At 36.7% G+C, this 14,478-nt stretch overlaps 1 long non-coding RNA gene and 2 other non-coding genes across 3 annotated transcripts; all 3 read right to left on the reverse strand.

Annotated features, from left to right (window-relative positions):
* Nucleotides 1–4,173: 4,173 nt before the first annotated feature.
* LOC122059664 lies at nt 4,174–13,331 on the reverse strand. The gene is made up of 3 exons (XR_006134103.1): nt 12,889–13,331; nt 12,151–12,442; nt 4,174–5,333 (listed from the first exon to the last, which is right to left on the reverse strand). It is a non-coding gene; the product is annotated as an uncharacterized LOC122059664 (long non-coding RNA).
* LOC122060285 lies at nt 6,510–6,592 on the reverse strand. The gene has a single exon (XR_006134313.1). It is a non-coding gene; the product is annotated as a small nucleolar RNA Z159/U59 (small nucleolar RNA).
* Nucleotides 10,686–10,768, reverse strand: LOC122060286. Its single transcript, XR_006134314.1, has one exon. It is a non-coding gene; the product is annotated as a small nucleolar RNA Z159/U59 (small nucleolar RNA).
* Nucleotides 13,332–14,478: the final 1,147 nt, after the last annotated feature.

Genomic DNA, 14,478 nt, shown 5'->3' on the forward strand with positions numbered 1-14,478 from the left:
CTAAATATGGAGAGAGAGAATTATGGAGAATTAAGGGGAGAAACGTGAGAGGTTGAGTGAGATTTTTTTTTTTTTTGTGGGAATAATTAAAAGTAAATATGAAGAGGGGTTTCGGTTCGAGGTGTAGTTTATCTATTCTTCTACGATCCCTTCCAATGGGGAGAAGGGAGCAAGAGACATAAGGAATGAGGAGAAACCTACATCAAGAACTAATAAAAAAAAAAATGAGAATCAATCACCTTACCTGAAAGAAAGGTGAAGCGTAGACTTAAGAGGCCTTTGTTCCTAAATTCTCTATCCTCTGTTCACACCCAAAACCGAATATTCATAGAGCAAGAAAAACTGATCAAAGCTACTTGTCGTGCTCACTTTTTCTCTGTCTGTTCACTTTGTTTCTTAATTTTTGTGTTGAACATTTGTTCTTTGATTACCTGTCTTGGTCTTTTTTTCTGTTTGAGAATCAGTATCAATTAGGTCTTTGAGAAGTGCCAAAAAGCTGGAATTTAGGTGCCGATTTTGCAAACAATCTGTTCAATCCTAGACATGAGAGATATTATTGGGAATACACTAAGAGAGAGAGAAACAGGAGATAGTCTTCCATGGATTCCTTTTTCTTTTTACTGTAAGTTGGTAGATTTCTAACTAATTAAGAAGAAGAGATCTCTTAAGGAAAGAAAAGTTGGTAGATTTCTAAAACAGAAAGGGATTATTTTATTATTTATTCATTTATTATAAATTTAAAAGTTAAACACTAGGGTACCAACAATTTCCTCAAGTTACTCCATTTGGATGCAAACATCTCTTTTACCTTTTTAGTAAAAGAAAATTGATTATATTAAAGCTGATTTGGGAGTTGGCCCAATACATGATAAACTCTGAAAAATCATATGAGGTGGCATAGTCATATTTATCGGAAGCCTTGGGATACACCAGTACAAAGGAATGATCTGATTCAGATTGAAGGAACTAAAAGAACTCGAGACAAGCCTAAAATAACCCTAGGAGTAGTGAAGAAAGACGTGCGTTGTTTCGGTCTTGACTCTAGTATGATCTCAAATAGAGCTATTTGGAGTGTTAAGATCCATATAGCCAATCCCATTTAAATGAGATATTGTTGAGAGTTGTGTTGTTGAGGAGTACTTTTAGTTTTACTCTCATTTTTAATATTTTTTCTTTGCTCGGACCCATGTAGTCGATACCATTAGTTAGGATAAGGCTTAGTTTGTTGTTGTTGTCATAGGTCATATTAGAGAATGTATACAACAACATACAACGTATACTACCAAACTAAGTTCCAAAGTTAAATTACCATTTTGGGTATGATTTTTTAAAATCCAAGGGTTTCAGTGTTTAGAAGGCCTAAAAGAGGCTTTCATAAAAGTTTTATGCTTAATTTTAGGCTATTTGGGCATCGAAACCCTTCAGCGAAACTTGCAACTGAATTTGTAGAGATTTCAACCGAATTCTTGAACCTTGATTCGGGTTCACCAACTAGTGACACTTTAATGGGATAGGCACGGCATACATGGTCTCAAACCAGATGGTGTATCCCCCTTAGCTCCAGCCTGAAGCCAACCCACTCAATTTCCTTTCAGGTCACATACAAGCCCACCCAATCAGTTGCCTACCTATTTCTTTAAAATCAATAACAGGTTATTATTTCGTTATTAAATTCTATGAACACCAAAGCCACTAGAGTATAAACAGGCTGGGCTCAAGGATCCTCCCACTGACATTAGGTATGTCCTCGCCAAGCACGGCCTTGCTCAAACACCAACTCCCCAACGGCTGCACTTAAGCACCTCATATAGCTTGCCCTAGTTTTGTTTATAAGCCAATTCAACATTGCAAGAAGCTAGGATATATCGGTACTAGTATTTAACAGGCAAGATCTCTTATAGTTATTTTTTATAACAATTATGACATTTTTTCAGTAGGAGAAAGGGAAATTACACTCTCTTCCCCAGTACTTTGCCTTAATATCACTATCTCTGCACGTACTTTGAAAAATATCACTCCCTTACCCTAAATTTAAAAGATTCTATCCATCATCCCATTAGTCACTAACGGTATTAAAATGACATTTGAAAAAACAATATTACCCTTGTGTGTAATACCTCCTAGGCTCCCATATCCCTCCTCTTTCCCTATACTTGACTTCGAATGAAAAGATAGTAGCAAGGGTGAACTGCAACTCATTGGCTACAGGAAAACTTGCACCAGGAACTTAGATATTTCCATCCCCCTTCTTCCTCTTTTCTCGTAGAAATGCGTAAAAAGTGTTGTGTCAGCCTCTTTAATCGATGCTGTTCAACATAGGTTTCTTCTTTGGTTCCAAGTAATAACAGAAGTCTTGGAAATTGATTGGAGGGTATCGATTATCCAACCACTTTCAAGGAATTTCAGGTAAGCATTAAACCAATATTGGAGCATCCCATATGGTTCACCCTAGGGGTGAAAGTTTGGTCCTGATAACTCGAACCCGCCCTGGCCTGCCTTGAATCCGAACAGGGCTTGGGCTAAGTTTTCTGACCCTGAGGGCAGGTTAGGTTTGAAAAACCCAAGCCTTGGGTCAGGATTGGGTCGGGCTTGAGTTGAGGCCTCAACTCAACCCGAAATTTAATCCTGAAATTTTATATTAGAATTTAGGGCTCCTATTGGTATTTTATTTTTTATATATTTTTTTCATGTATAGGATGAATGATTAAAAAAAAAAATCTATCAAGATTAATCCAACCATTGCAAAAGTCAGGGTCAACTCAACCCAACCCAGAGCCCAACCCTGACAAGGTCAATTCGGGACGGGCTAGGTTGATATGTACCCGTCAAGGTTAGGCCTAGATTGAATTTTGAGGACCTGAGGTTAGGTTAGAGTTTTAAGAAACCTGACCCAACCCGATCCTGTTTTACCCCTAGTTCACCCTTTGTTGAAGTAATCAATCAAATCGTGTCATCCCCTTTTGGGGTCGAAAACAAGTTGAAATCCGATATAAGAGCCTATTTGTAATCCCTTTTAATAGATTTTTGTATTGGATCATCGGTTAAGCTCTTACCCATTGATTATGAAGCTCGATCAGAAGGGGTCTGAGCACTGCCTTGAACAACTAATAAAAACTTTTATTAAGGGTTTGCAGTGTTTGTAGCATGTAAGAAGAAACCTTCGATGGTATCGTTGTTTCGGGAGGAGACGGGAGGAAAGCGTCTCTCTCTCTCTCAGATAGGATTTACGAAGGGGAATTTGCTTGTGGGATTTCATGATATTGCGGACAGTAGGTTTCACCAAGGGTTCATCTCCCCTGAGTGACTGCGTCTTGTACTTCAAGACGGCCCTAGAGACCTGAAAAACCCCAGAGAAATATTTGATCAACTCGACACACATTTTTATGGCTGATTCTTAGGGCACAAGAGTTGTTTATATGTTCTTTGTATTTTGTCTTGACAGTGCTTTGTCCACATTGCAATTTTTCGGCTCTCTCATTTCTCTGCTGAGGATCAGTACCAAGTTCACTGTCAGCCATCAGCAACCTTGGTATATACAAATATACAAGCACTGGAAGTCACCTAAACCTAACTGGACAGCAGTGATTTCCACTGCAAACAATTCATCCGCTTAATATTCTTTTACAGGATGCAGCCGCACTCAAATCTTCTTGTAAATTTGATATTGTCCACAGCTGGCACACATTCAACTGGATTGTCTCAGTTGTCGAATGTCTATTATTTGTATCTCTACCATGTCAATGGGCTGGCCTTGTATCAAAATCAAGACACCAAATTATATTGCAATGCCTCTTCATAATTATGCTTTATGTTGCAATGCCTGATTTGTAATTGGTCCCTTCTGGCGGCAATCAACATATCCAAATGCTGAGGCAAACCTCTTCTCAATTATGCTTTATAATTGTTGGATGGAGCCTACTTCTCATATCATTTGGGGTACATCAACTTATCATTCCTCACGTTCCAGTACTGAACTCTTCTTGAGGCTTGGTCCATAAATGCAAATAGACCACTCTTCCTTACCTGGGTCCAAGTTAAACCTTTATGTTACTCTTTCACAAGAGTAGTTGTCTTAGTTATAGCTCAAATGGTCAATGTTAGCATCATATGATTCCAGTTCTGCCTCGCCCATTACATGTTTGATTTCCTTTTTAGTTTTTGCATAGAAGTTTCTTTGTTTACTCAACTTGAAGATTGATTGATGATTTGAGTGTAGGCCAGGAAAATCGCTCTCGGGTTCTGGCATTAGCAAGGGTTTGGAATCTTTGGACCCTTATATTTGCATTTGGTGGCTTGGCTTTTCTGATGCCTACCATCTACACTGTTGGTCAGGCCTAACTATCAAGATGCATTCACTTCAAGGTTCTTATCAAGTAGCTCAACATATGCATTAGAATTTCTTTCCATCGTGAATAGCGACCTTATAATGGCTATGGGGTCCGTGATTGGTTATCCTATGGCATCAGCTTCTGGTAATATTTTTTTATTCAATTTCCACGTTTCCAAGGATTACACTTATGCAGTTTTCTTCTTTTTTTCTTGTTTTCTTTTTCTTTTTTAGTACCTTGTGTAAATATGATACTACATATTAAAAAACAGCTGGAAACATTCTGCCTTGTTTATTGATGATTAGTGACATTAGACTCATTTGGTGAGGGTCATCAACCATGGAGTACATTTCTTCTGTTCTCTTGGGTCCTATTGATAGATAATGAGAATATTACAGAATTTAAAAGTTTGAGTTAAAATAATAACAATAATATAGAAATGTTCTTGAAATCTGTGGTATATGAATAATTAGTTAACCAGGTCATTTACTCTTTCTGTTGAAAAAAAAAACCACTAAAATCAAATAATAGGTTGGTATCACTTTCCGGGGAATCACTCTTAAAAGCCAGAGCACTTCAATGCCTACGGAGAAGCAACTTGGCGGCATTAAAGGTTCAAGGAAAAAGAAATGGTGGGCTGACAATCAGTTTAGGACTAAAAACAATAACGGTTGTTGAGAAAACTTGTCTTCAGATTCATAAGAAAACTTCATAGATATTTGATTTAAGATCAAAAAACCTAACAAATACAAGTGCATATAGCTAAATTTTGGGTAATCAGAATAACATATCTGTTGAGCATTTTTTTTTTTTTTTGATAAGATATCGGTTAAGCATGTTCCCATTGGCATCTTTGCACCTAAAAGATAACAAGACTTACCTCAGGATGCAAACTACACAAGGACCATGGCACAGACCTCAAAGTCTCCAATAAACAATGGGCACCCCAGCAGTTGGAGAGGATCCAAAGGTATACCAGTGTTAACAGTGTGAAACCTGATGCACCTGCAAAGTAAAACATCTTGTACATCTCAGGACATGGAAGGAGGTGAAGTCTCAGACAGGTTAAAGGCATCCTTCTCACAAGTTTGATCATGTATTGGACGCATTCTCTTTCTCTCAGATTACAAGATGGGCACAACACAAACAAGGAAATCATCCACACCTTTCTTTTCCATTCCATATCAGGTACACAAGTGAAATTGCGAAAATACATATACTAACAGTAAGTTTTCTTTGCAGGGCAACCCTGCTGCTGTGTCACCATAAAAGTCACTTCAAAATACAAAGGAACCTTAAGATATTAACTTCTAGGCATGTTCATTGATTAATAGAGCTCCCTCAGAACTAACATTGCTTTCAACAATTGTATTCAGACAAGGCTGAAACTAAAGCTTTGTTCAATCATTGGGAGTTTCAACAAGGAAGCATAAGCAAACATAAAAAGGATGGATAAAATTATCACCAGCTAGTTTCTTTCTTGAGGACAATGCATGATAAAAAGACCGACTCATCAGGTCACAAGATTTAAACATCAACAGACAAATGATACCATTCATTCATGGAAACAGTCAACTGGATCAGCTACCTTAACTAGCCATGAAGAATAAAAAAACCTCTGCCTAACTGCCCATCCTCCACACATACATATTGCAAATAAGGGTTCAAAGTAGAAAGGCAGAAAGTTTCTAGCACAGATTAGCACTCTAATGAAACTGTCAGTTGGAAAATTTGTTGACGCAAACTCTATACAAGTTAGGATGCTGAAAAACATTGTTTACCATGTATAGCAGAGGAATTATATTAGAGTGAAGATCGGTTTTCATTACAAAATTCATTTCTGCTTCTATTCATCATTAGAAAACTCTATGAAATTGACCCTATTGGAAAAAACTTACTGGTGCAAACTCTTCGGCTGCTGAAGAACATGGAGCAAAGGAACAATATTAGAGCCCAAATCAGTTTTGAATTACAAAGCTCATTTCTGCTTCAATTCATATTGAAGAACTCTACATTTCTTAATAGCCAAAGATAGGCTCATATGTTTGTTACATACATCAATCCATAGATTGACTACAAATCTATGTATGCAAGTAAATATTCGCAAAAATCAAGCCAAAAGCAAAATTCTTAGGAAAGAACATAAACAACATAATAATGTGCAACAAGATCTTAGATGAAGCCTCTTCAGTTCAGGTCTCCAAGAATTTTCCACATGGATCATTTCAGAAGAACGAAAGTTTGATTTAGTCATCATCAGAGGCAAACCAAAAGATCCTCAGCGTTTAGTAAGGAACACATAAGTAAACTTTGGTCACCAATACCCACAAGACTTGGTTGACCGAATCATTTTTTAACACTAGAAAACGAAAGCTTGCAAAAACGAAACTACAATTAGCATCAACAAAAGGCTCAGTTTTCATGGTCTACAGTGTGCAAGCCATGATTCGATTGTTGTGCAGTGCATGCCAGCAGATGGTCGGGAGGGTATTAACACGACTAAATAAAAGTCTGAAAATTGCCATGTCGAATCCAGAACATTTCTTGTGAATTGCCACATCAAACTTTCACAGGCAGAATAAGGACATAGTCCAGGAAAACTTCTGAGTACGCACAGACCGGGAACCAATCTCGATGAACAAAATAGAAGTAAAAAAAAAAAAAAGAGGCAACGCATTCGACCAGTGGCAATATTCCAGCAAAACGTGTAAAAAATCACACAAGGGTTAAGACCATTTGGAGCCTCCTCAGAAACCTAAACTTTTCCTCATCGTTGCATCGGAAGAACGAAAGTTTATTTCCAATCCTCACAAGAGACAATTTCCAAATGGAATACCTTTTAAAAACGAAATCATAAGTAAACCTAAAATTATTGTGACACTCGGGAATCAGCAAAGATTAAAAAGCAAAACAGAAGAGACTACACAGAGCATACATTTCCACAGATCATGTCTCCAGCATTGAAGAACTAAAGGTTAAAGTCATCAATCTAAGTATCACCTTCAAAAACACCACCAATGAGTTTCAAAAATGGGCATTAGATCTGAGAAGCAAGAAACCCTAACAATTGATAAGAAGACAAAACACAATACAGGTGTACCAGTCAGAGAATGACTGGTTTTTTTTTTTCCTTTTCATCGTCGGAACCATCTCTAGACTTTGCCGCCATGGATACTCTGATCTAAAGAGAGAACTTGAACTACCAATGTTGCTGTACAATAGTTTCAAATGGTGGCCATAGCAAACCTGACACCCTAAATAATTCCTATCAACAGCCACTGGTCACTAGGGCTGTTAAAATTTCAACCGAACCACTAAAACGGATCAAAACGTTAGGATAACCCAAAACTAGACCAACAGTTAGATTAAAACCAATAGCCAAACCTGCCAACCAGAGGACCGAACCAATTAGAATAATTTCTTTTTTACCCCATCTAGTCTACTTGTTTAAACTGAACTTTCAATTTATTTAATGATAAATTTTACAAAAAGTAGACAGAGAATGAAAACAAAATGTATTAAATAAAGAGGCAAAGGAGGACATACCTTGCCATGTTTTACAAAACATAATTAGTATACATGAATTATTTTTTATTTTTTATTTTTTGTATTGGTATAAAAGCATACATGAATTAACTAGTAAAAATACACGTGCAGCCAAACATTTTTTACTGTGTGAGAAAAAAATGCACGTGTTAATCGTATTTTCACTTATTTCCTGTAGTCAGCAACCTCATTCGATTTTTTTTTTTTTTTTTTTTTTTTTTTACAATGAATAGTTAAATGCTATTTTGGAGAGGGAGAGATAACAAGTGATTTACAGAGGTGAATGCAAATGGCTAACTTGACACAAACTCGATATTATTTCAAGTAAACTTTGTCAATTTAATCAAGTTTTTAACTTGTCTAATTTTTGAGTTGACATCATTTAACTCATCAATTATATCAGCTAACTTGGTCTAATGCATCAATAAATATCATGCTAGAATTGCAAAAAGTCATAATCACTTCCCCACAATAGAATTTATTAAAATGAAAATATTGATAAGGGACTTGGTGATTTCAAACCACCATCCTATTGAGGTATGGAACCATTTTCCACACCACAAGTGCTATACCAAATGAGGAAAAGATCCATATTTAAATTATTAAAACCATGACCAAAAGAAAGAAGAAGAAAACGAAAATGAAACATAATATTATAATGTGACTTAGAAATATAGTTAAATTTTTTCTAAGAAAATTATAGTCTCAATCTTCAGAGTAGTTTAGTCCATACAAAGTGGCACAACCTAATTGAATCGGTCTTACATTATTCACCTTGTGAACAAGCTACGGGATGAAGCTCCTATGACAAGCTTGCTTATTGTGATTGCCAACCTCTATAGATACGGCACATGGTACATCATCTACCACTTTAAAAACTTATTTTATAGTTTGAAGGAAGAAAAGAAAAGAAAAGCAACTCATCGTTGTCTCCTGGCGAAATCAAGATTTAGATGCTTGAGAAGTTATCATACCTAGAACCTTCATTCTAATCAAATTAACAGTTTCACAGAGAGAGAGAGAGAGAGAGAGAGAGAGAGAGAGACTTAAGAACTGAAAATATAACAAATACAAGTGCATATAGCTAAATTTTGGGTAATCAGAATAACATATCTGTTAAACATGTTCCCATTGGCATCTTTGCACCTAAAAGATAAACAAGACTTACCTCAGGATGCAAACTACACAAGGTCCACAGCACAGACCTCAAAATCTCCAATAAACAATGGGCAGCCCAGCAGTTGGAGAGGATCCAAATGTATACCAGTGTGAACAGTGTGAAACCTGATGCAACTGCAAAGTTCACATCTTGTGCATCTCAGGACATGGAAGGGGGTGAAGTCTCACACAAGTGAAAGGCATCCTTCTCACAAGTTTGATCATGTATTGGACGCATTCTCTTTCTTTCAGATTACAAGATGGGCACGACACAAACAAGGAAATCATCCACACCTTTCTTTTTCATTCCAATATCAGGTACACAAGTGAAATTGTGAAAACACATATACTAACAGTAAATTTTCTTTGCAGTGCAACCCTGCTGCTGTGTCACCATAAAAGTCGCTTCAAAATACAAAGGAACCTCAAGATATATACTTCTAGGCATGTTCATTGATTAATAGAGCTCCCTCAGAACTAACATTGCTTTCAACAATTATATTCAGACAAGGCTGAAACTAAAGCTTTGTTCAATCATCGGGAGTTTCAACAAGGAAGCATAAGCAAATATAAAAAAGATAAAATGATTACCAGCAAGTTTCTTTCTTGAGGGCAATGCATGATAAAAAGACCAACTCGTCAGGTCACAAGATATACACATCTACAGACAAATGATACCATTCATTCATGTAAACAATCAATTGGATAAGCTACCTAAATGAGCCATGAAGAATAAAAAAACCTCTGCCTAACTGACCGTCCTCCACACATACATCTTGCAAATAAGGGTTGCAAGTAGAAAGGCAAAAAGTTCCTAGCACAGATTAGCACTCTACTGAAACTGTCAGTTGGAAAATTTGTTGACGCAAACTCTATACAAGTTAGGATACTGAAAAACATTGATTACCATGTATAGCAGAGGAATTATATTAGAGTGAAGATCAGTTTTCATTACAAAATTCATTTCTGCTTCTATTCATCATTAGAAAACTCCATGAAATTGACCCTATCGGGAACAATTTATTGGTGCAAGATCTTCGGCTGCTGAAGAACATGGTGCAAAGGAACAATCTTAGAGCCAATATCAGTTTTGAATTACAAAGCTCATTTCTGCTTCAATTCATATTGAAGAACTCTACATTTCTTAATAGCCAAAGATAGGCTTATATGCTTGTTACATACATCAATCCCCAGATACCGATGGAAAATAAATAAGCACTCAAAACAAGCACATGTTCAAGCATCATTGCCCAAGCCCTCATCAATCTAGATTTATTTCAATAGGAACAAAAATTCAGAGAATGAAACTAGAACAGATAAGTCTATACTTTCCAAAGTATACATGCCATCCTTTCACGTTTATGATATCATGAATCATATGATATCAACAGTGATCAGTCCACTACTTTTATTCTAATTAGTGATCTTCATAGGGATGCAGGACCAAATACTACAACAAATTAAGACATGCTCACGCTAAAGAAAACAAAGGCAATCACACAATAAGCAAACTTCTAAAGGCCCCTTCAGTTCAGCTCAAGATTGACTACAATCTACTTATGCAAGTAAATATTCGCAAAAATCAAGCCAAAAGCAAAATTCTTAGGAAAGAACATAAACAACATAATAATGTGCAACAAGATCTTAGATGAAGCCTCTTCAGTTCAGGTCTCCAAGAATTTTCCACATGGATCATTTCAGAAGAACGAAAGTTTGATTTAGTCATCCTTAGAGGCAAACAAGAAGATCCTCAGCGTTCAGTAAGGAACACATAAGTAAACTTTGGTCATCAATACGCACAAGACATGGTTAGCTGAATAATTTTTTGACACTAGGAAACGAAAGCTTGCGAAAATGAAACCACAATTAGCATCAGCAAAGGGCTCAGTTTTCATGGTCTACAGTGTGCACGCCATGCTTCGATTGTTTTGCAGTGCATGCCAACAGAAGGCCGGGAGGGTATTAACATGACTGAATAAAAGTCTGAAAATTGCCACGGCAAATCCAAAACATTTCTTGTGAATTGCCACATCAAACTTTCACAGGTGGAACTAAGGACATAGTCCAGGAAAACACCTTCCGAGTACGCACAGATCGGGAACCAATCTTGATGAACAAAATCAAGGTAAAAAGAAAAAAAGGCAACGTATTTGACCACATTGGAAATATTCCAGAAAAACATGTAAAAAATCACACGAGGGTTAAGACCACTTGGAGCCTCTTCAGAAACCTAAACTTTCCCTCATCGATTGCATCAGAAGAACGAAAGTTTATGTCCTATCCTCACAAAAGAAAAAATTTCCAAATGGAATACCTTTTAAAAACGAAATCATAAGGAAACCAAAAATTATTAGGACACTCGGGAATTAGCAAAGATTAAAAAGCAAAACAAAAGAGACCATACAGAGCATAGTTTCCACAGATCATGTCTCCAGCATTCACCAATGATTTATTCAGAAGAACTAAAGGTTAAAAGTCATCAATCTAAGTATCACCTTCAAAAACACCAGCAAATGAGTTTTGAAAATGCAGATTAGATCTGAGAAGCAAGAAACCCTAACAATTGACAGGAAGAGAAAACACAGCACAGGTGTACCAGTCAGAGAATGACTATGGTTTTTTTTTTTTTCTTTCTTTTCTTCGTTGGAACCGTCACTAGACTTTGCCGCCATGGATACTCTGATCTAAAGAGAGAACTTGAACTACCAATGTTGCTGGACAATAGTTTCTTTTTTATAAATGTTTGGTAGATAGGTCAAATGGTGGCCATCACGAACTCTAAAACCCAAATCATTACTATCAACAGCCACCGGTCACATTATTATCAACTGTGTACTTCTTATCTATAGTTTATAACAGAGCAACCATGTATATCTGAACTAATGATTATATCTACATACCTCTCATCTATATTTTAGAACAAAGCAACAATGCCTGTCTGAACTAGACAAATGCATTCTATCCGCTAGATTACAATCAGCATTTCGTATTGATATTTTTTGCTAATAAGTAACAAGATGCTATTCTAGTTAACTAAGTGAGCAGGTCGACTCACAAAAGCAAGAGAGGGAGAGATATATAACGCAATATTCCCTAAATTGAAGTGATGAAGCAGTACCTCAGCAAGAACATCGTTAATTAACCGTTCTGCCTTGCTTATTTGGTCTGGAGTGCCCATAAGTTCTACCGTTCTAGTCAGTGAATTAGGATCAGCATTCATTTCCCTCATTACTTGAATCTTTGCCCCGGACTGAAGCTCAAGATATTTGATCGTCTATCCACCATTCCCAATGATAACACCCACTCTTCCATTTGGGATATTGATCTTCTTACTCGCACCCTGGAAACCATAGCAGGTCCCATTGAAGGCGGGGCAATACCAACTTGACCGAGAGGTTTCGGCCCAATATCTGAATTCAATAATGTAAAAGTCACTAAGGCTCAAATCGAACAACTCAGCATATACAAAAGGTCGAAGCTTTATAACGATTACATTCAATAGTCTCAACAGACAATCAGATGTGACGGCTTAACATAAGTATTTATAAACCCTAGGCAGGGATTTGAACGGGGGAACAGAAAAGATTCGCTCGAAAATAAATCAAGGAATAACCCAAGACCATCAAAACTCCTAATCCCTTCAATCTCACCCCACCCCCAAATCAAAAGCGACAGAAAAATTAATATATTCACTATGCGGAAGATGCCCAAAAAATAAATCAAAGAAAACCAAAGACCATTAGAACTCTTAAACCATATCTACTCCCCCATCCCCAAATCAAAAGCGAAACATAGATTAATATAATTACAGTGCAGAAGATACATAGAAAGACAGAAAGAGAGAGGCAAAACCAACCCGTCGGACCAGAGCCGAAACCTTTATCATTTGCTTCATAGGGGTGACCACCATTTTCCACGCGAGGACGCTTGGCTTCGGCATTGCTGAACAGACAAGCAGCGATCTCTCGTGCGCGTTACTTCGCAAGCTGGTTCTCGTCGGCGGGTGGAGGCACGTTGTTATAAGGAGGAGGATGGGAGTGAGATAGTGAGTAGAATCTGGAGATGTAGAAGCGATCGAAGCAGAAAATCCAGTAGCGCTACGAGGGGCCGATGGAGGTGGAGGAGTTGTTCGATCTTCGTACTTCCACTTGTTCTCCATTCGCGGTGTGAACTGGAGCTCTTCTGCCATTGGAAAAAGCTGCAGTTCTCTACAAATCTAACCCAGAAGAGAAGGAAAAACTCTAGCTTAGGAAACCCTACAAAGAGCTAAAATATAGAGGTTTCGGGTCTCTCTTATATGGTGGTGACATTCATTAGGCGGAGACTTGAGTACAAAGGCCGCTTGTGTGTGGCGACCCATGACGAAAAAATGATGGGTGGGGCCCGTGAGGTGACCTTTTAGCATGTGAATCCTTACCGTTGCGTATTTATAAAATGGTTTAAAATAGATCAATTGTTAGTTTGAAGGAAATCTACGCCCGTTTGATAATATTTATGTCGTTTGATAATATTTATGGTTCAAGAAACGGTAAAAATATAAAATTTTAATTTTAGAAATAGAAACAGAATTGAAGGTGTTTGATAAGTCATGTTTTTATAAGTCGATGGTAATCAGTGAAAGAATTGTCACAAGTCATTTTCAGAAACGACGAAACAAGTTGAACTTGTTTTGCCTGAGTCGTTTCTTGAACCATAAATAAGTAAAAATTTCTATTTCTATTTCTAAAAATAAGTGAAACGAAACAGTTTTATCAAACGCTTTTTGCGTCGTTTCTGCTGTTTCTGGAAACAGAAACGACAGAAACGCGTTTCTTAAAACGTTATCAAACGGCCCTACATGATTGTCCATTTGTTGGATTTCTTTTTACAAAATAATCCAACCAAAGTGATAATTTAAGTTTACAAAAATATCCACTCAATGTTTCACTTGACAAAAATACCTTAAATCAGATTTAGATTTATGAAATTGCCCATTCAAAGTTTTTGTTAACAAATACTTGATTGTATGTGAAAGATGAAGGAAAATTATTATTTTGAGTAGTTTTATAAACCCAAACCTGATTTTGGATATTTTTGTTGATCGAAACTTTAAGTTGATAACTTTGTAAAGGAAAACCCACTAATGGGTAATCATGTAATTTTTTCTAATTTAATTTCAAATAAATTTAATTTTAATCATTTCACAATCTCATCTACTATTTTGGTAATTTTAGATTTTTCCATGCTTTGTTTGCCACATCTAACTCTAATTGATCAAAAACATAACATGTGAGAATGGGACTATGGAATATACTTGTCCATATGGTTTTCAACCCTACGTAATAAGTGAGTATGAAACTCTCGAATCGTCTTGTTTATATGGTTTTCTACCCTATGTAATAAATTTTAACATCCATCCAACCATTTTATTCTAGGGGTTAATGTCAATGAAAACTAGATCAATAAA

Source organism: Macadamia integrifolia, chromosome 13, assembly GCF_013358625.1.
Source record: "Macadamia integrifolia cultivar HAES 741 chromosome 13, SCU_Mint_v3, whole genome shotgun sequence".
Lineage (NCBI taxonomy): Eukaryota > Viridiplantae > Streptophyta > Magnoliopsida > Proteales > Proteaceae > Macadamia > Macadamia integrifolia.